The sequence below is a fragment of the Notamacropus eugenii genome, chromosome 4 (assembly GCF_028372415.1).
Source record: "Notamacropus eugenii isolate mMacEug1 chromosome 4, mMacEug1.pri_v2, whole genome shotgun sequence".
Lineage (NCBI taxonomy): Eukaryota > Metazoa > Chordata > Mammalia > Diprotodontia > Macropodidae > Notamacropus > Notamacropus eugenii.
This window is the reverse complement of record NC_092875.1, coordinates 109,229,649-109,250,363: the sequence shown is the minus strand read 5'-3', so window position 1 is coordinate 109,250,363 and position 20,715 is coordinate 109,229,649. Positions and strand designations below refer to the sequence as shown.

The 20,715-nt window shown below is 40.6% G+C and overlaps 1 long non-coding RNA gene and 1 pseudogene across 1 annotated transcript in view; one reads left to right on the top strand and one right to left on the bottom strand.

Annotated features, from left to right (window-relative positions):
* Nucleotides 1-2,200: 2,200 nt before the first annotated feature.
* Nucleotides 2,201-20,715, bottom strand: part of LOC140498710 (protein RCC2 pseudogene) — a 26,842-nt pseudogene continuing 8,327 nt past the window's right edge.
* The window catches only part of LOC140500477 (uncharacterized), a 23,157-nt gene continuing 19,617 nt past the window's right edge, over nt 17,176-20,715 (top strand). Inside the window, exon 1 of the long non-coding RNA XR_011965755.1 lies at nt 17,176-17,242. This is a non-coding gene — a long non-coding RNA (uncharacterized lncRNA). The remainder of the gene's footprint in view (nt 17,243-20,715) is intronic.

Sequence of the window (20,715 nt, the reverse complement as noted above, 5' to 3'; positions counted from 1 at the left end):
CCATGTACAAACTGTCTCAAAGGTCAAAGGAGCATGATTTGCACATTGTATCATATGTGAACCAAAATTCATATCTTCGTAATATGTCCTGGATCAGGGGAAACCATCTAGGTGGTGATGTCAAGGTTGTGATCCCGTGATATGGGAATTCCAGACAAAATCCAGCCTCCATAGTTCCAGATCAGCTGATGACTTTGAGATGATGTGGATATGTCAATGGACTATCTCCAAAGTGTCATAGAGAGACTCTTGTCTCGTCCCCAACCCCAGTACTCTTCTATTTGAATCAGGTTCATGCTGGCCACCTCTAGTCCATGTTTACTTGAGTCATATTCTCTTCCTCTCCCTTTCCCTATCCTTTACTCCACACCATCTGCCTTCCTTCACCACTCCATTTCTATGAGATCTGTCTCTGTATCACTCTTCACCATTTGACTCTTTCTTTACAGACTTTTTGCCCCCATATTCTGTTTAACGAAAGTGTGATTGCCACATCCTGTCTCACTGTCAATTTATGGTGTTTTCTGGCAAGTACCCAAAACGCTGGACATGCTTGCACCCATTTCATAATTTCATAAATTATCAACTCATAGATCTTCAACACCTCAAGCCTCCCCTATCCTTTCCAGCCTTGGTCATTCTCTGACCACTATCAGATGCCTGAAAAGCTTATGCTGTATACACATCCCTTCGATATCTTTCAAAACCTATTCTTGGGAAAGAATGTTTCCATTAAATATAAAGGACTAATTTAAAAACTATTCTCCTTTAGAGGGAAAAGGGACAATGGGTTTTTGTAATGTAGTAGACTGACAAAGCATTTATCTAATGAAATAGAATTCTATGTAGTATTTGAGTCCTGCACTTCTTGAGGTGGGGGAGGTATTTTGGGAGAGGAGACAGCACGGTAAAATAATAGTGTTCAGAATGGTTGCCTTAGAGTGGGTTGTACCGGAAGTTATTTAAAGTTATACTTCATGGCATGCCTTGGCTTAGAATGGAGAATTAGTGGGGTCACTGAAGGGGAAGGTGCACGTTTTTGTTCATCATAAGACAAGGGTCCAACAAGGTTGCTTTAAGAAGTAACAAGATCTCCATCATGAAGAATGTTGGAGCGAATTTTGGATGAACACCAAACATACAGAGACCCATGAATAAAGTAGGGATGAGTTCGACTACATGAACTCTGAAGTTTCTTCTAATTCTGAGTATTGTATTTTCTGATTATATAAATATTTTTTCCACTCTGAGATATATGAGGTTAAAAATTTTCTTACCTAAAGTTTGTAGGCTTTAAGTTGTGAAATAAAAGCATATTTTTAATTACACAAAGTCTCTGAAAGCCTGAATCGTCTCTAAAACAAAAAAACAGTCATATGTAGTGTCAGATTTCTTTTCAAAGTGTTGTTGAGAATGTACTTTGTTTAAGACGTGTCTTTTGTTGCACTGACTGAACTGTGCTCCTCACATACAATCCCATAAAAGAAAGCTCTCAAGAGCAGGTGGTGAATTTAAGTCAAATTGAGTAGAATTTGTTATATATTGTTAGAGCTAGAAAAGAGTCGAATTCCCTCATTTTCCAGAAGAAGCAATGAGGGACCAGGAAGGGAAAGCAATTTGCTCAGTGACTGCACCATGAGGTAAGTCTTCTGCCTCCCAGCTCAGTTCCTCTCATTGCACCACATTACATTTCTATCTCTATGACTGGGGAATTACTAGTTACCCAGTCACATGGGTGCTAATGTAGAAGTGGGTTGTTTTTTTTTTATTGTTCAGTTGTTTTTCATTTGTGTCTGACACTTCATGACCATATTTAGAGTTTTCTTGGCAAAGATGTGAGAATGCTGTGCCATTTCCTTCTCCAGTTCATTTTACACATGAGGAACCTGAGGCAAACTGGGTTAAGTGACTTAGTCAGGGTCACACAATAAGTGTCTAAGGCCAGATTTGAACTCAGGAAGATGAGATCCTGACTTCAGACCCAACACTCTATTCATTGTGCTACCTACTTGCCTGAAAGTAAGTGATACCTAACTTAACTAGAACTTCCTTTACCTGAACTGCTAACTTTAGGTTTATCATTGCTCAGCTTTCCTAGGAATAGTATTCAAACACTAAGTGTTCAGGTAGTGATTCCCTCAGCCATTCTCCCATATATACCCCCAGCACCACTGGTGCATCGTCATCTAAAGTGGGGAAATGAATTTGAATTTTTATTTAATTTCCATGATACAATACATTCAGTACAAATCAGACAAAGAGGTACATCCAGACCCCTCTGATCTTGGATTCTAAGAAGTCTGGTAATAATGAGGTCTCATGTGTGTGTAGGAATTCTAACTTTCAAAGCATCTTCTTTACTTTCTCAATCAATTTTCCCATCACACCTGTGGGGGGAAATGTAGAAGAGTCATTATTATGATTCAACAGGTGAGCCATCCTAGGCTTTAGAGAGTTTAAATTTGGAATAATATAGATCTAGATGACCTGTTTATGGTGTTTTTCACTGATGAAAGAAACAAATAATTGTCCGTGGGCTGGCCTGGAAACAGCATTGTCAAATGGCTTTCCCAAGAATCTCTTCTTTCTTCTGAAACTCCCTGTGAGGGAAGGAACAGACTCTTCATTGCTGTTTTCTTCAGAGCTTAAGCTCCTGGTTTCTAAACCAGTGGGAGGCAAAGGCCATTCATGGTGACTGTCTTCACACAGTGTTCCATTCTCCTGGCACCTGGATCTACTCCAGAACCTGTGACTCTCATTGAAGTCTGCAGCAGCCATACACTCAGCAGCCATACACTGATCACAGGAGCACAGAAGCTTCTCACACAGATTCTGCCCTCTACCTAAGGAAGCAAAGGGAAAACCATGGACAGGTCAAAATGTTAGATCCTTGTCACCAAGAATAATTCTTGAGTATATAGTAAAACTTTATCTTTTACCAAGCCTTTCTTTACAATAGCCTTGGGACACAGGGAGTATGATATTATCACCCCCATTTTAAAGATAAGGAAACTGAATCTCAGACAGCTACATGACTTGCCTGTTGCTAGAAAGTAACTGGCAGTACCTGGATTCAAACTCGGATCTTCTCAGATTTGAAGTTGAGCACTCTTTCTACTTCATCAACTCTTACAAAGAAATTTGTTAATTAGAATGCTTCTTTAAGCATAATTTTGTATTATATAATGTGTGGAAATGGAATCCCCTGCTGGATTACAAACTCCCTGAGGAGTTGGAAGACACTTTGGAGATAGTCTTGTCTAGCCCCTGCCTAAAGCAAAGCTCTCATCTATAGCTACTTTAACAGGTGAGCAGACAGTCTGTGCTTGAAAGCTCCCACTCATGGAGAACTCCCACACTAACTCACAAAGCAGCTTAGTCCACTTAAGCATGACACTCACATTTAGGAAACTTTTATGTTTTTCCAATGTATTCTTCCTTATGAATTCTACTCAGTAGTCCTAGTTTTGCCTTCTAGGGGCAAGTAAAAGAAAACTTTGATTTCTCTTCTGCATGACAGCCCTTAATAGATTTGAAGATCCCTGTTTCTTCATCTAATTTGGTCTTCTTTTCTGCAGTCTAAACATCTCCAATTCCTTTAGCCAGTCATGTAGTAAGGCTTTCAGTTCCCTTACCATCCTAGTCACATTTCTCTGGACATGACCCAACTGATCTGAGGTCTTTGTGTTATGCGATGCAGAGAACTAGGCACAATCAACCAGCTGTATTATGACTCGTGTGGAGGAAGACAGAATGAACACCTCCCTTACTCAACATACTGGTCTTTCCCAATTTGTATGTGTGCTAGAACCAAGTATAGTTATCTTTACACAATAGGTACTGAATAAATAATTAACTGAATTTATTGAATTTCAAGGTGGGATAGGACTGGCATTTGCCCTATTTGGACATAGTCATGTCTCAAGGCTTCCCTGTATATCAGATAGAGATTCACAGTTACTACTAGGCGCAGATGAAAATGATAAGTGCCAACGTACATTGTAACTATAAAGCCTTCCCCACCAACCAGCATGTACTTTCTCCTCCTCCACTTCCCAGCTTGCTTTTATATATTCTCTTCACAGGCTGGAATGGAAGCCCCTTGAAGGCACACGCTTTCTTTTTAATTGTATTTGTATCACTAGCACTTGGCACAGGATGTATGTATGTATCGTTTATCTCTCTATCTGTCCTCTCTTGAAAGAGTTACAGGAATGCAAACTATAATTATTCATCGTATTGTAAGTATTTCCCCTGGTAGCCTAAGCTGCCCTTCATATGTGAGTTCTTTGATCAGATCCTGATTATCAGTTCTCATCTCTGAACCATTCCAGGCTTCTTTCTCTCTTACATATAGCCTTTGGTTTAGCCAAATTTATTCACTGAGCTTTGTCTTGTACTTTCTCCACTCTGCATTTTTTTCACTTGCAAAACTTTCTTTTCCAGTTCCCCCAAATCATTGCATTTCTGAATCCTATCCATTTTTCAAAAGTCAATTCAAATCTCATCCACGAAGATTTTCCCCAATGAAACTTTCCAAGTCCGATCCTTACTTTTCACCTTTTGCTACCTGGCTTCTACCCTTGTCATTCAACTGAAACAAACATGATACTTTTATACCAGGTCCAACTCCAATTTTACTTCTTCCATGAAGACTTCTCTGATGATCTCAGCTGAAAGGGATCTCTCCTCTCTTTGATCACCTGAAAACAATTCTGCTAGGCTTTGCTAAATTGCTACCCTGCTGGAAACACTGTCTTTGCCACTCATTTGACCCATGGCATATGATGCTTTGTATTGTAAATTCTTATTTGTCTATGTGTGCTCCTTGATGGCAGGACTCTTTCTATTTTTTCCTTTTTATGCTCAGAGTTGAGCACTGTTTAAAGTGCATGATAGGTACGGAAGGAATGTTGATTGGTTGAGTATCTCCTCTGCCATATGACCAGTGACTTAGGGACAGGGGCTCTCCATTCTTGGAACAATAGACCCTTACATTGAATGTCATCACAGAGGTAGCCTACACCACTCTACCCCTGAGCAGCCTATCCTGTTTCCTCTATAGATTCCCCAGTAAGTGGTCATCCCATTTCTACTTAAATGCTTCCATTGACAGGGAAATTGTTATAACCTGAGGAGGTGACTCATTTCACTTAAATTTCCACTCAAATTTCCCTAATATTTCTCCTCAATCTGCCTGTTTGCAATTTCTTTCAGTTGTTTTAAGTTCTGTCTTCTTAGGTGAAGCAAAGCAAGTATAACCCTTCAGCATGAGGCTTCTGAATAGCCTTCAAGGTTTTAGCTTTGCTTCTGTCCTCCATGTTTTCCACTCAGATGAGTCCTTAAGCAGGAATCTGGGTATTTGGAAGTTATAGACGAGCATTAGGAAAGGGGGAAAATTGAGAGGGATTAGATGCTACAGCACAGGAATATTAAAAGCTATAAAAGCAAAGTTCACATGCTATATATCTCTCTACAGTTTATAAAAATGGCTTATTCATAACTGCCTTGTGAAAAATGTAAGGCAGAAATTATGACTTCCAGTTTACAGATGATTAAACTAAGGCCCCAAAAAAGTATTAAAGCAGAAAGAAGACTGGACTTGGGACCTAAAGAGACTCATTCAAATACCTGCTCTGCCAGTTACTCTGTGTGATCCTGGGCAAGTCTCATGTGACACTCAGAAGGGTATTTCTCTACTTTGGGGGTTGGAGACATCCTTCCCTAGGAGCTAGATTGCGCAACTTGGGTTTGGGCTCAAATATTGAGGTTTAATTTTCTCATATATAGCATGAAAGACAATGATATTAGAAGCTCAACATGATAGCTGGCAGGAAAAAGTTTGCAAATATTAAAATTGATGGCTTTTTGGAGAAAATGTCTTCATTTTTCAAATAAGGGTTGACTTAGATAACCCCTAAAGTCCATTCCACCTCAATATGGTGTTAAATGTCTTTCAGGTGTAATCTCTTTTCTCACCCAAGGTCTCTCCTAGCTTCTAGTCTTTTTTATTTTTATAATCAACCATTTCAGGGACCTGGAAATATTTCACTATGAAACAATGTACCGATAATACCTCAATAGACATAAAATGTGGATAAATCTTCAGAGACAAGATTTTCATATATTCAGCAGAAATTCAGATCCGATAATGATGTGCTCCCTGCCTCTTCTGAGGCTGAAAAGAAAACAAATTCTTAAGACATGACACCTGTCTTCTCACCAAGGACAAACTATTATGATTTTAGCAGGTGTAAGCATAGGATTCCTAATGTTCTGACAATGCTCTCCTCTGCTAGGGAGATTCAATAAGGGAATCAAGGGAATCTGCAGACACAGGTGGCATGGGAAATATTCTGCTAAAGAAAAAATGTGACCCCTAATATTGCAGATCTACTTAAAGCCAAGAGAATTCCATTCCAGAACTCGAGTATTCAATTGCTTAGTTAAGAGTTATAAGAAATTTTAGACTTGTAAAATGTGAAAGAGTCTGTAAGATATCTTATTCAACCTGCCAATTTTGAATATTAAAGACTCAAGGCCCAGAAAGGTCAGCCAGCTAGTAAGTGTAAGGTCCCAGACTTGAGCCAAGGCTCACTCCTTCTCAGCTCTTTGTGGTTTCTGCTATACGTCTTCTTGGTATTGTTCACTTGTGTCTGGCTGTGGCCATGTGGACCACACAATCCATGGGGTTTTCTTGGCAAAGATAATGGATTGGTTTGCCATTTCCAAACCCCAGTGGATTGAGGAAAATGGAGGTTAAGTGAATTGCCCAGGGTGATAGAGCTGGTAGGGTCTGGGGCTGAATTTGTACTCAGGTCTTCCGATCCCAGGCTCAACACTCTATGTACTGATAGATACACTACTCCCTGCTTTGACATAGCCTTATCATATGAAAATTGACCAGGTCTATATCCCATTCACAGCCTTCCCAATTCCCCTAAGGGACAACTAGAAACCAGAGAAAATCAAATAAGGTCCAAGTGTTCATGTATTCAAATCTTCCCCACACATGATTGCATAAGAACAGGGTCTTCAGAAAGAAAATCCCCTTACCTTGGGAATAAATTTTAGAGTTTTCAGCTCCATACAAAGAGAAGATTTTCTAATAATGAGGGCTGTCCAAAATGCAATGAGATTCCTCAGGTCATCCTAGGTGATCTTCATCATGGTGGTGATCTTCAAAGGTTTAAGATAATCATCGATTGGGGATATTGGCTTTATATTCATTTTTTTTTTGGATGTGTAACTAGTCGCTTTATTGAGATGTAAATGGTGGTAATTTTTGGGTAAAACTTATGGCCAGATAACCAAAATATACGTGCACTGAAAGATAGGAATGGTCATGCACACAGTTCCCAGATGTGGGGAAGCCAAGTTGGCTTAGCTCTCATTGTCACTGTGCCCAAGGGTGTGCTTGTCAAAAAGATAATCCTCTGTGCTAGAATCTGGGGTGCCCATTTTGCAAAGGTTGGCTATGTGATCACCCAGTTGTCTGATGGACTTTACCTGTTCGTCCAAATAGTGGGTTTAGATGAAATCACATAAATGGGGTCATTCTTGTCATTTGTCAGCTTGTGCAATTCCAGTAATGAGTGATTGACATTTTTTTCCAAGTGCAGAGCGTATTCCACTGCATTCAACCCACTCTTTCAGTCACCTTGGTGTGGCTTCTTCATATCTTGCAGGAAGATGGGGCTGCCAAGCTGGTTCCGGAGTTTCATCAGCTTCTCAGCATGCTGTCTTTCCTCCTGAGACTGGTAGGGGAAGTAGTTCCCAAAGTTCTTCAATGCTACTTCCTCTTGGTGTAAGTAGTAAGACATGGAGAGTTAGACATGGGAGGCATAGAGTTCCCTTTTGATCTAGCAGTTGATGGCAGCTTCCAAGTCCTGGTGGTAGTTCTGCTGCACCTGATAGGGGGCTGATGTGGTCATGGCAGCAGTGGAGGCTGTGCAGTGGGTGGGGTTGAAGTTGGGGAAGTGGTAGAGGCAGCGATGGCAGCTGAGGCCAGGGGCCAGGAGGTGGGGGTGGCTGAGCTGCTTCTGCTGCATCAAAGGGAGGAGGGAACGAAGTGTTGGTTAGTGGAGGTGTAGGTGGACAGGTACGTAAGGGCAGCTCTGGGAAGAAATCGAGGAGTGGGTTCTGTATAAGCACTGTGGAAGGAGGAAACCTCAGAGACTCCCTTTCCCTGCTCTTCTGGTCGATTGGGTGTATTGTTGAAGAGTCTCTTTGTTGATGAATTATATGAATTATTTCAAAGAAACTTTGGGTTTTCCTTCCAATATTGATTCTGTGACTTGGCAAAAATAAAAGGTTGAAATCGTTTAGCTGTTCAAAAGGAGCATGATTGTGAGTTCAGGGTTCTTTCAGCATCCCTTCAACATCACATGTATTGGCAGCCATGTATGTAGGTGTAGGTCAATTCTTGATTTTAAAGCTTTAGAAAAGGCCAGTGTTGTTGCTATGATTAAATGCCTGTTCTAGATAAAACTTAGCACTTAGGAAAGTAGATTAAATTCAATTGTTAGGCTGTTAGCACAATAGCTAGACCTGGAAAATGTCACTGTTGGAGTTCATATGACAGAAAACTTGCATGAGTAGGTGTATTTAGTTGCAAAGAGCTTCTCTGGAATGTGTTTCCGTGTGGAGCAGGAGGATGCTTTTGGAGGAGGGATTCTTATTTAGAGTGACTTTCTTGGAAGTGGGGATTTTTACAAGGATCTCTTGGAAGGTTTTTGTTTGTTTGTTTATGTGTCTTTGTTTTTGGGTATTTGTTTTCGTTTTTTTTTGTTTCTGGATGTAATTTTCCAGATAAAGTGAAATTTCAGTGTGTCTGACTGTGGCTGATCACACCAATATGAGCTCCAAATGCTCTACCACAGGTGGGGCACAGAGAGTCCATGTGAATATTTGGGGTAAACATTCCAAATTTTTGAATCCTGTGTTTGGTTTGTGCTGTCTCTACCTCCTTTGCTCAAAGTGCACAGCACACTTTCTGATGTGGGCATGCCATGCTGAGTGGTCCTCTTCCAGTGTTTCCAATGTTGCACAGTCAAATCTAAAGTTCTGGAGAGTGTTCTGGTATCATTTCTTCTGGCCACCATTTGATCTCCTGCCCCATGAGAATTCTCCATAATATAGTATTTTTGGGAAGCTAACATTTTGCATTCACACATCTTGGCCAGCTCTTCACAGTTGCACCCTCGGAAGCATAGTTTGAATATTTGGCAGCTCAGCTCAAGGAAGGTCTTCAATGTCTGCTACCTTATTCTGCCAGGTGATCCTCAGAATCTTCCTAAGACAGTTACAATGGAAGCAATTCAGTTTCTTGGCATAGTATTGGTAAACTGTTCATGTTTCACAAGCACGCCACAATGAGGTCAGCGCAATAGCTCTGCAGACTTTCAATTTGGTAGTGCGTCTGATACCTCTTCTCTCCCAAATTTTTCTTCAGAGCCTTCCAAACACTGAGCAAGCTCTGTCAGTGTGTGCATCAACCTCATTGTCAATGTGTTCATCCCTGAAAGTACACTACCAAGATAAGTGAACTTATTCACAGCTTTCAAAAATTCTCCATTTGTTATAACTTATAGTTCCATGTACAGATAGTGTGGTGGTGGCTGATGGAGCACCTGTGTTTCCTTGGTATGAATTATTAGGCCAAAATTAGCACAGGCAACAGAGAATTGATCCATGCTTTGTTGCATCTCAGCTTCAAAGGCTGCATTGTGTGCACAATCATCTGAAAACAGAAAATCATGCATCAACACTCCCTCCACGTTGGTCTTGTCTTGCAGCCTTTTCAAATTGAAGAACTTACCATCAGTATGGTAGTTGACCTTGATGCCATGCTCATCCTCACTGAAAGCATTAGTCAATATGGCTGACAACATCCTGTTAATAATCATTGGCACAAACACACAGCCCTGTTTCACTCCAATAGTGACTGGGAAGTCACGAGAGCTTTGTCCATTGTCCAGAACCAGGGCAAATGTGCCATCGTGAAATTGACATACAATATTGATGAACTTCTTTGGGCAATCAAATTTTGACATAACTTTCCATAAGCCTCACCAGTAACAGTGTCAAAGGCCTTGTTCAGATTTACAAATGGTATCCATCAACATACTCATCATAACAAATGCAAGCATAGTTTTCATCCACAGAATAGAAATGCATCAGGCGCCTTTTGAATGAAGCAAGACATGATGAAGAATATTTGCTGAACTCAGTTCAATTTAGTTCAATTAAACAAATATTAACTATGCAAACTAAATGAAGCCAGGAAGCCTTTGTCAATGAAAGTTTGTGTAGGTCAATGGAGAGAACATCTGATTGCATATCAGAAGCCTGTGCTTGAATTCTGGATCCCTGCTATTAAAGCACCATGTGACATTCAGAAAGACATTTCTCCACTTTGAGGATTGGAGTCATCCTTCCCTAGGAGCCAGTTTGCAGAACTTGGATTTGGGTTCACATACCAAGCTTTAATTTTCTTATCTGTAGCATGAAGACGACAGCATTAGCAGCTCAACATGATTGTTGAGAGGACAAATTTTCAAATATTAAAATTTATGGTTTTTTGGAGAAAATTTCTGCATTTTTGAAATAAGGTTGGCTTAGGTAACCACTAAAGTCCATTCCACCACACTGTGGTGTTAAATTTCTTTCATGTGTAGTCTCTTCTCTCACCCAAGGTCTCTTCTGGCTTCTAGTATTTTTTATTTTTTCAACCATTGCAAGAACCTGGAAATATTTCACTCTGACACAATGTACCGATTATATCTCAATAGATACAAAATGTGGATAAATCTTCAGAGACAAGATTTTCATGTATTCAGCAGAGATTCAGACTTGATAATGACATGTCCCCTGGCTCTTTAGAGTCTGAAAAGAAAAGAAATTCTTAAGATATGATACCTGCCTTATCACCAAGGACAAACTATTGTGATTTTAGCAGGTGTAAGCACAGGATTCCTAATGCTCTGACAATGCTCTCCTCTGCTAGGGAGATTCAATAAGGGAATCAAGGGAATCTGCAGACACAGGTGGCATGGGAAATATTCTACTAAAGGGAAAACGTGACACCTACCATTGTAGATCTACTTAAAGCCACGAGAGTTCTATAGCAGGAATGTAATATTTAATTGCTCAGTTAAGAAGTGAAAGAAATTTTAGACTTGTAAAATGTGAAAGAGTCCTTAAGATCTCTTATTCAACCTGCCAATTTTGAATATTAAAGGCTCAAGGCCGAGAAAGTTCACCCAGGCAGTAACTGTAAGATCCCAAACTTGAGCCTGAGCCCACTCCTTCTCACCTCTTTGTAATTTTTGCTATACCTCTTCTTGGTATTTTTCACTTGTGTCTGACTGTGGCCATGTGGAACATACAGTCCATGAGGTTTTCTTGGCAAAGGCAATGGAGTGGTTTGTTGTTTCCTAACCCCAGTGAATTAAGGCAAATGGTGGTTAAATGAATTGCCCAGGTTGATAGAGGTGGTAGGATCTGAGGCTGAATTTGTACTCAGGTCTTCTGATCCCAGGCTCAACACTCTATCTCCTGATAGATCCCCTACTCCCTGCTTTAATTTAGCCTTATCATATGAAAATTGACCAGGTCTATATCCCATTCACAGCCTTCCCTGTCCCCCTAGGGGACAAGCAGAAACCAGAGAAATCAATTAAGCTCCAAATGTTAATGTATTCACTCCTTCCCCAAACATGATTGCATATGAACAGGGTGCTCCAGAAACAAAATCCACTTACCTTAAGGAATAAATTGGAGAGTTTTCAGCTCCATGCAAAGAGAAGTCTTTCTAATAATGAGGGCTGTCCAAAATGCAGTGAGATTCTCCAGGTCATCTTGGGTGATCTTTATCATTGTGGTGATTTTTAAAGATTTGTGATAAGCATTGATTGGGGATATTGGCTTGTTTTTCTTTTTCTTTTTCTTTTTTTTTTTTCTTGTTCCATTAGTAACTAGTCACCTTATTGAGATGTAAATGGTGGTAGTTTTTTGGTACAAATTCTGGCCAGATAACCAACACATGCATGAACTGAAATACAGTAAGAGTCATGCCCACAGTTCCCAGGTCTGGGGGAAGCCAGGTATGACTTAGCTCTCATTGTCACTGTCTCCAGGGCTGTGCTTGTCAAAAAGACATTCCTCCATGCCAGAATCTGGGGCCCCCATTTTGCCCGGGTTGTTTACGGGATCACCCAGTTGTGTGATGGACTTTACCTGTTCTCCCAAGTAGTGGATTGCAATGAAATCACATGAATGAGGGTCATTCTTGTCAGTTGTTAGCTTGTGCAATTTCAGTAATGACTGACTGAGATTTTTTTCCAAGTGCAGAGCACACTCCATTACTTTCAGCCCACTCTCCCAGTCACCTTGGTGTGGCTTCTTGATGTCTTGCAGAAAGATGGGGCTGCCAAGCTGGTTCTGGAGTTTCCCCTACTGGGACTGGTAGAGGAAATACTTTGCAAAGTTCTTCAGCGCTACATCATCTTGGTCAAAGTAGTAAGACATGGAGAGTTAGACATAGGAATAGTAGAGCTCCTGTTTGATATAGTGTTTGATGGTGGCCTCCAAATCCTGGTGGTAGTTCTGCCTCATCTGAGAATGGGCCAATGTGGTCATGGCAGGGGTGGAGGCTGTGTAGTGGCTGGGGCTGAAGTTGAGCAGGTGGTGGAGGTAGCAAAGGCAGCTGAAGCCAGGGACCAGGGGCTGGGGGTGGCTGAGCTGCTTCTGCTGCATGGAAGGGAGGATGGACTAAGTGTTGGTCAGTGGAGGTGTAGGTGGACAAGTGGGTAATGGCAGCTCTGGATAGAAATGGAGCAGCGGGTTCTGTATAAGCACTGTTGATATAGGAAACCTCAGAGACTCCCTTTCCCTGCTCTTCTGGTCGGTTGGGAGTATTGTTGAAGAGTTTCTTTGTTGATGAGTTGTATGAAGTATTTCAGAGGAACTTGGGGTTTTCCTTCCAATATTGCTTCTGTGACTACGGAAAAATAAAAGGTTGAAATCATTTAGCTGGCAAAGAGGAGCATGGATTGTGAGTTTGGGATTCTTTCAGCATCCCTTCAACATCACAGGATATTGGTGGCCATGTCTTTAGCTGTAGGTCAATTCTTGGTTTTAAAGCTTTAGAAAAGGCCAGTGTTGTTTGTATGATTAAATACCTGTTCTAGACAAAACTTAGTACTTAGGCAGCTAGATAAAAATTCAGTTGTTAGGCTGTTAGCACAAGAGCTCGCCTTGGAAAATGTCATTGTCGGAGTTCATATGAAAGCAAAACTTGCAGGAGTAGGTGTATTTAGTTGCAAAGAGCTTCTCCGGAATTTGTTTCCGTGTGGAGCAGGAGGATGCTTTTGGAGGGATTCTTGTCTTAGAGTGACATTCTTGGAAGTGGGGATTTTTGCAAGGATCTCTTGGAAGGTTTTTGTTTATTTGTTTTATTTATGTTTCTTTGTTTTTGGGGGGTTTTTGTTCGTTTTTGTTTCTGGATGGAATTTCCAAGATAAAGTGGAATTTCAATGTGTCTGACTGTGCTGATCACACCAATATGAGCTCAGAATGCTCTACCACAGGTGGGGCACAGAGAGTCCATGTGAATATTTGGGGTAAATATTCCAAATTTCCGCATCCTGTGTTTGCTTTGTGCTGTCTCTAGCCTGCTTTGCTCAAAGTGCACAGCACCCTTTCTGATGTGGGCATGCCATGCTGAGTCGTCCTCTTCCAGTGTCTCCAATGTTGCACAGTCAAATCCAAAGTTCTTGAGAGTGTCCTGGCATCATTCCTTCAGGCCACCATGCGATCTCCTGCCCCTTGCAAATTCTCCATAAAAAAGTCTTTTTGGCAAGTCAACGTTATGCATTCAAACATCTTGGCCAGCCCATCAGAGTTGCACCTTCTCAAGCATAGTTTGAATACTTGGTAATTGAATTCTAGCAAGGACTTAAGTGTCTCCTAACCTATCCTACCAGGTGATCCTCAGAATCTTCCTAAGATAGTTCCAATGGAAGCGATTCAGTTTCTTGACAAGGCACTGGTAGACTTTCCTTGTTTCACAAGGACACAACAATGAGGTCATCACAATGCCTTTGTAGAGTTTAAGTTTGGTCATCAGTCTGATACCTCTTCTTTCCCAAACTTTTCTTCAGAGCCTTCCAAACACTGAGCTAGCTCTGTCAATGTGCGCATCCACCTCATTGTCAATGTGTTCATCCCTGGAAAGTACACTACCAAGATAAGTGAACTTACTCACAGCTTTCAAAACTTCTCCAATTGTTGTAACCAATGGTTTCACTTACAAATAGTGTGGAGGTGGCTGATCGAGCACCTGTGTTTTTTGGTATCAATTATTAGGCCAAAATTAGCACAAGCAACAGAGAATTGATCCGTGTTTTGTTGCATCTCACCTTCAGAGGCTGCATCGAGTACACAATCATCTGCAAACTGAAAATTATGCTCCAACACTCCTTCCACTTTGTTCTTGGCTTGTAGCCTTTTCAAATTGAAGAACTTGTCATCAGTACAGTTGTAGACCTTGAGGTTATGCTCATCCTCATTGAAAACATTAGTCAACATGGTTGAAAACATCATGCTAATAAGCATGGGAACAAGTATACAGCCCTGTTTCACTCCACCGGTGAGTGGGAAGTCCTGAGAGCTTTGCCCATTGTCCAGAAGCAAGGAAAACATGCCATGGTGAAATTGATATAAAATATTGATGAACTTCTTTGGGCAATCAAATTTTGACATAACTTTCCTTAATCCCTCGCCAGTAACAGTGTCAAAGGCATTGGTCATATCTACAAATGGTATCCATCAACATACTCATCAGAACAAATGGAAGCATAATTTTCATCAACAGAATAGAAATGAATCAGCTGCCTGTTGAATGAAACAAGACATGATGAAGAGTATTTGCTCAACTCAGTTCAATTCAGTTCAATTTAAGAAATATCAATCATGCAACCTCAATGTAGCCAGGATGCCTTTGTCAATGGAAGTCTGTGTAGGTCAGTGGAGAGAACATTTGATTGCATAGCTGAAGCCTGTCCTTGAATTCTGGATCCCAGCTGTTAAAGTACCATGTGACATTCAGAAAGACATTTCTCCACTTTGAGGGTTGGAGTCATTCTTCCCTAGGAGCTGGTTTGTAGAATTTAGATTTGGGCTCAAATACCCAGGTTTAATTTTCTCATCTTCTGCAGCATGAAGACAATGACATTGGAAGCTCAACATGATTGTTAGGAGGACAAAGTTTGCAAATATTAAAATTTATGTTTTTTTTGTAGAAAATTTCTTCATTTTTCAAATAAGAGTTGACTGAGATAACCCTTAATGTCCATACCACCACACTATGGTGTTAAATTTCTTTCAAGTGTAATCTGTTCTCTCACCCAAGGTCTCTTCTGGCTTCCAGGAATTTTTATTTTCATAATTGACCTCTGCAGGAACCTGGAAATATTTCACTCTGACACAACGTACCAACAATATCTCAATAGATATAAAATGTGGATAAATCTTCAGAGACAAGATTTTTATATATTCAGCAGAGATTCAGAGCTGATAATGACATGTCCCCTGATTCTTTTGAGGCTGAAAAGAAAAGAAATTCTTAAGTCATGATACTTGTCTTGTCACCAAGCACAAACTATTGTGAGTTCAGCAGGTGAAAGCATAGTATTCCTAATGCCCTGAAAATGCTGTCCTCTGGTAGGTAGCTTAAGTAAGGGTATCAAGGGAATCTACAGACACAGGTGGCATGGGAAATATTCTACTAAAGAGAAAACAGGACACCTACCATTGTTAGATCTATTTAAAACCAAGAGAATTCCACAGCAGAACTGTAGTATTTAATTGCTCAGTTAAGAAGTGTAAGAAATTTTAGACTTGTAAAATGTGAAAGAATCCTTAAGATCTCTTATTCAACCTGTCAATTTTGAATATTAAAGACTCAAGGCCCAGAAAGGTCACCTAGAGGGTAAGTGTAAGATCTCAGACGTGAGCCTGGGCCCACACTTTCTCAGCTCCTTGTGTTCTCTGCTCTACCTCTTCTTGCTATTGTTCACTTGTGTCTGACTGTGGCCATGTGGACCATACAGTCTTTGGGGTTTTCTTGGCAAAAATAATGGAGTGGTTTGCCATTTCCAAACCCCAGTAGATTAAGGAAACTGGAGGTTAAGTGAATTGCCCAGGGTGATAGAGTTGGTAGGGCCTGAGGTTGAATTTGTACTCAGGTCTTCTGATCCCAGACTCAACTCTCTATGTACTGATAGATGCCCTACTCCCTGATTTGATACAGCCTTATCATAGGATAATTGACCAGGTATATATCCCATTCATGGCCTTCCCTATTCCCCTAAGGGACAACCAGAAACTAGAGAAAATCAACTAAGCTCCAAGTGTTCATCTATTCACCCCTTCCCCAGACATGATTGCATAAGAACAGGGTCTTCAGAAAGAAAATCCCCTTACCTCAGGGAATAAATTGTAGAGTTTTCAGCTCCATGCAAAGAGAAGACTTTCTAATAATGAGGGCTGTCCAAAATGCAATGAGATTCCTGAGGTCATCCTGGGTGATCATTATTGTGGTGATCTTTAAAGGTTTCAGATAAGCATCGATTAGGGATATTGGCTTGATATTTGGTTTTTTTTTTTTTTGGATGAGTAACTAGTCACTTCATTGAGATGTAAATGTGGTAATTTTTTGGTACAACTTATGGCTATATAACCAAAATATACGTGCACTGAAAGATAGGAAGGGTCATGCACACAGTTCCCAGATGTGGGGGAAGCCAAGTTGGCTGAGCTCTCATTGTCACTGTCCCCAAGGATGTGCTTGTCAAAAAGATATTCCTCTGTGATAGAATCTGGGGCTGTCATTTTGCCCAGGTTGGCTACGTGATCACCCAGTTGTGTGATGGACATTACCTGTTCGTCCAAATAGTGGGTTTAGATGAAATCACATAAATGGGGTCATTCTTGTCATTTGTTAACTTGTACAATTCCAGTAATGACTGACTGACATTTTTTTCCAAGTACAGAGGACATTCCACTGCATTCAGCCTACTCTTTCAGTCACCTTGGTGTGACTTCTTGATGTGTTGCAGGAAGATGGGGCTGCCAAGCTGGTTCTGGAGTTTCATCAGCTTCTCAGCATGCTCCCTTTCCTCCTGAGACTGGTAGAGGAAGTACTTCACAAAGTTCTTCAATGATACATCATCTTGGTGTAAGTAGTAAGACATGGAGAGATAGACATGGGAGGCATAGAGTTCCCATTTGATCTAGCAGTTGATGGCAGCTTGCAAGTCCTGGTGGTAGTTCTGCTGCACCTGAGAGGAGGCCGATTGTTGTCATGGCAGCAGTGGAGGCTGTGCAGTGGATGGGGCTGAAGTTGGGGAAGTTGTAGAGGCAGCTATGGCAGCTGAAGCCAGGATCCAGGAGCTCGGGGCAGGTGAGCTGCTTCTGCTGAATCAAAGGGAGGAGGGAGGAAGTGTTGGTTATTGGAGGTGTAGGTGAACAGGTAGGTAAGGGCACCTGTGGGGAAAAATGGAGGAGTGGGTTCTGTATAAGCACTGTGGAAGTAGGAAACCTCAGAGACTCCCTTTCCCTACTCTTCTGGTCCATTGGGAGTATTGTTGAAGAGTCTCTTTGTTGATGAGTTATATGAATTATTTCAAGGGAACCTGGGGTTTTCCTTCCAATATTGATTCTGCAACTCTGGAAAAATAAAAGTTTGAAATCATTTACCTGGCCAAGAGGAGCATGGATTGTGAGTTCATGGTTCTTTCAGCATCCCTTCAACATCACAGGATATTGGAGGCCATATATTTAGCTGTAGGTCAATTCTTGGTTTTAAAGCTTTAGAAAAGTCTCATGTTGTTTCAATGATTAAATACCTGTTCTAGACAAAACTTAGTACGTAGGAAACTAGATGAAAATTCAGTCGTTAGGCTGTTAGCACAATAGCTAGCCCTGGAAAATGTCACTGTTGGAGTCAATATGAAAGGAAAACTTGCATGAGTAGGTGTATTTAGCTGCAAAGAGCCTCTCTAGAATCTTTTTCCATGTGGAGCAGGAGGATCCCTTTAGAAGAGGGATTCTTTTTTTATAGTGACATTCTTCAAAGTGGGGAATTTTAAAAGGATGCTCTTGGAAGAAGGTTTTTTCTTTTTTAGTTTTTATGACTTTGGTTTTTTGGTTTTTTTTGTTTTTTTGGATGCAATTTCCAAGATGAAATGGAATTTTAGTGTGTCTGACTGTGGCTGAATACACCAATATGAACTGACAATGCTCTGCTACAGGTGGGACTCAGAGAGTCCATGTGAATATTTGAGGTGAATATTCCAAATTTCTGTTTCCTGCATTTGCTTTGTGCTGCCTCAATCCTGCTTTGCTCAAAGCGTACGGCACCCTTTCTGATGTGGGCCTACCATGCTGAGCCGTCCTGTGCCAGTGTCTCCAATGTTGCATAGATAAATCCACAGTTTTTGAGAGTGTACTGATATCATTCCCTGTGGCCACCATGTGATCTCCTGTCCCATGTGAAATCTCCATATAATAATCATTTTGGCAAGCTAACATTTGGCATTCAAACATCTAGGCCACCCCATCAGAGTTGCACCCTCTCAAGCATAGTTTGAATACTTGGTAATTCAGTTCTAGCAAGGACTCCAGTATCTCCTACCTTATCCTGCCATGTGATCCTCAGAATCTTCCTAAGATAATTCCAATGGAAATGATTCAGTTTCTTGGCATGGCACTGGTAGACTTTCCTTGTTTCAGAAGCACACAACAATGAGGTCATCACAATGGCTCTGTAGACTTTCAGCGTGGTAGTCAGTCTGATACCTCTTCTCTCCCAAACTTTTCTTCAGAGCCTCCCGAACACTGAGCGAACTCTAGAAATGTGTGCATCAACCTCATTGTCAATGTGTTCATCCTTGGAAAGTACAGTACCAAGAGAAGCGAACTTATTCACAGCTTTCAAAACTCCTCCATTTGTTGTAACTGATGCTTTCATGTACAGATAGTGTGGTGGTGCCTGATGGAACACCTGTGTTTCTTTGGTATTAATTAATAGGCCAAAATTAGCACAAGCAACAGAGAATTGATCCATGCTTTGTTGCATCTCATCTTCAGAGGCAGCACTGAGTCCACAATCATCTGAAAACAGAAAATAATGCTCCAAAACTCCCTCCACTTTGGTCTTCGCTTTTAGTCTTTTCAAATTGAAGAATTTGCCATCAGTACGGTAGTAGACCTTGAGGTCGTGCTAATCCTCATTGAAAGCATTAGTCAACATGGCGGAAAACATCATGCTAATAAGCATGGGAAGAAGCAGACAGCCCTGTTTCACTCCACTGGTGACTAGGAAGTCACGAGAGCTTTGTCCATTGTCCAGAACCAGAGCAAACATGCCATCACAAAATTGACATACAATATTAATGAACTTCTTTGGGCAATCAAATTTTGACTTAACTTTCCTTAATCCCTCACCAGTAACAGTGTCAAAGGCCTTGGTCAGATCTACAAATGTTATCCATCAACATACTGATCAGAACAAATGCAAGCATAGCTTTCATCCACAGAATAGAAATGAATCAGCTGCCTGTTGAATGAAGGAAGACATGATGAAAAATATTTGCTGAACTCAGTTCAATTCAGTTCAATTAAACAAATATTATTTATGAAAACTAAATGCAGCCAGGAAGCCTTTGTCAGTGGAAGTCTGGTAGGTCAGTGGAGACAACACTTGATTGCATATCAGAAGCTTGTCCTTGAATTCTAGATTCCAGCTATTAAAGTACCATATGACATTCAGAAAGGTATTTGAGGTTTGGAGTCATCCTTCCCTAGTAATTGGTTTGCAGAACTTGGATTTGGGCTCAAATACCCAGGTTTAATTTTCTCATCTGTAGCATGAAGACAATGTCATTAGCAGCTCAACATGATTGTTAGAAGGAAAACATTTGCAAATATTAAAATTTTTGGTTTTTTGGAGAAAATTTCTTCATTTTTCAAATAAGCGTTGACTTCCATAACCCCTGAAGTCCATTCCACCACAACATCATGTTAAATTCTTTCAAGTGTAATCTACTCTCTCACCCAAAGTCTCTTCTGTCTTCTAGGAATTTTCATTTTAATAATAAACCATTGCAGGAACCTGGAAATATTTCACTCTGACACAATGTACCGATAATACCTCAACAGACATAAAATGTGGAAAAATCTTCAGAGATAAGATTTTCATATATTCAGTAGAGATGCAGACCTGATAATGACTTGTTCCCTGGCTCTTTTGAGGCTGAAAAGAAAAGAAATTCTTTAGACATGACACCTGTCTTATCACCAAGGACAAACTATTGTGAGTTCAGCAGGTGAAAGCATAGGATTCCTGATGCCCTGACAATGCTGTCCTCTGCTAGGGAGCTTAGGTAAAGGAATCAAGGGAATCTGCAGACATAGGTGGGAAGGGAAATATTCTACTAAAGAGAAAACAGGACACCTACCCTTGTTAGATCTACTTAAAACCAAGAGAATTCCATAGCAGGAATGTAGTATTCAATTGCTCAGTTAAGAATTTAAAGAAATTTTAGAGTTGTAAAATGTGTAAGAGTTCTTAAGCTCTCTTATTCAACCTGTCAGTTTTCAATATTAGAGACTCAAGGCCCAGAAAGGTCACCCAGCTAGTAAGTGTAA